Genomic DNA, 2251 nt, shown 5'->3' with positions numbered 1-2251 from the left:
AAATATGGCTTTTTTAAGGACATTTTACATTATATGGCTACTCGATCTCATTAAGAAAATTCATATTGCCATTAAAAATGATGAAACACCCATTGGTATCTTCATTTATCTTACCAAGGCGTAAACAATTATTATATATGTCTATGTATTCATTAAAAAAATAAAGTAACCAAAGTTTGTACAATCGAGCATGTACCTTATGTTCATACTTAACATCACAGCAGCATAAACAATCAGTAAAAAATATGTAAAAGCTAATTTATGTTAATGAAATCACAAGTCACTTTACTTTCCTGACTGTGAATTGAAAATGTGACGACGACGATTTATAATAATAATAATAATATTATTAATAATAAAAGAATAATTAATAATAATACTAATTTATTAATGTTATTGTTATTGGAATAATTAAGGTATTAAATTACATTGCGAATACGCGCATCTGAAACAGAGGGTGGGTGGTGGAGCCTCCAAAGAGAGCAAATTCGCTCAAAATCAATTGAAAGTGGTCCGAAAGATGTAAAAGAATGACAAGATACTGCCCTCCGAAAAAGCGAACATCTATTTTCGCACAAAGCTTTCTTTTTGGGTGGGGGAAATATTCTAATAAAATATGCTACCCAAATTTCAATGGTATTTCTTGAAAGAGAGGCCAAATGTCAGTCTATGTAGCAATTTTCAACTGTTTATCTTCATTATTTCCAGAGATATACTTCGTAAAATCCGTACAAAGTTAAAGGAGCCATTTCCGGCATGAAAAAGGGTAGTGGGGGGAGGGGACGTGATACCTAAATTTCAAAGTGTCATAGCTTGAAAACCGCTTGGAAATTGAAGCTGAAATTTTAAATTCTTTCTTTTGACATATGAAGGTAATTTTAGAGTTGTTTTTGCAGGAAAATCCAATTGGAGTGTCACATGGGCATGATGGTTGATTTGTGCCAATATGACCCAAAAGCGAAATACACAACAAGAGATAGAAACACCGACCTCGAGGTTGGAAAACAAAACCGTTCCCGCTAGCTGTGGCGCCAAACCGTTTCCGATTTTTATATTTGGCGATATCAGGCTCCTCATCCCGTAGGGGAAAATTTCTGGCACTGGTATTGTTTTTAACTACAGTAGGCCTACTTAGTACTTGATAGTGGATTTTATTGTGCTCGGAAAATGTCCTAGTTGTAGCGTAGAAAAGCCTGGGATGTAATTATAATATCCTTATGCCTAGACACTGTTTACGTACAGTAGTCTTTAAAAGTTGTATAAAAAGCAGCGTTGAATCTGGTCGGTTGTAGTAACGCAGTAATGTAATGTAAAGTACAGTATAGCATAGGCCTACATACAATATACCAGGGAATTGTTTTCGAAAAAAAATTCTATATAAGGTATCAATATAATAAATTGAGTAAGGCTTTTGTGTCGATTTGCCGATTTGCCGATTTGTAGAGTCCTGGAAGAAATATATCTTAGTTACATTCTTTTAAAAGTCTTAATGGGTATACACGGTCATACATATGTCTAATGATGTTGTGCGTGACGCATTTCATTAAATTAACGTAAGTACGGTATATAAAACTAATAAACAAGCTAATTGTTGAGACAATTCAATGATTAATCCGATAAATTAAAAAAAACACAAATTCAATAAATATCACGTGCTTTTTCATTAGGCCATACCGGTAACATCTAAAGAATTGGAGAATTATCCTTAAAAAAAAAAGTCAGAGAGACCCCTGCTCCTAAATTAACCCATCGGTGGTACACATTTTAGTTAACATGGTCGGTCAGTTTGCATGCGTCAAACGCGCCCGACTGGACTCTTGAACCAGGGCCCCTCTCAAGCTAGTTACGCCACTGGTAATTTTATATTCTATGTAATCCTTATTGTGATTTTGACCTTGGTATTTTCGGTACGCTAACTGTTGATAGGTTATATTGCATAACAACAGGGGTGGCGCCAGCGAGGGGCCGGGAGCCACATCTCCCCCGCCAGGGAGTGCTGCGCCCCCCCCCCCACGTCCCGTCGGGGAGAAAAGGCACTATTCGTCGCGGAGAAAAAAAATTATATGTATTTTCTACATATAATATATTATCATTTCAAAAGCCTTTGAAACCACTAAATTGTTAAAATTTTCGGGGCTTTCCCCCTGGACCACCTTCTAAATCTTTTAATTGAAGCTCGACCACGCCCAAATTGCTTTCGTCGGGGAAGTCTGACCCCTCGTCGGGGACACCGGCCCCTCGTCCGGGGACC

The sequence above is a fragment of the Anneissia japonica genome, unplaced genomic scaffold (genome assembly GCF_011630105.1).
Source record: "Anneissia japonica isolate Jap-2015-1 unplaced genomic scaffold, ASM1163010v1 scaffold1306_len716249_cov185, whole genome shotgun sequence".
Lineage (NCBI taxonomy): Eukaryota > Metazoa > Echinodermata > Crinoidea > Comatulida > Comatulidae > Anneissia > Anneissia japonica.
This window is presented reverse-complemented; position numbering follows the sequence as displayed.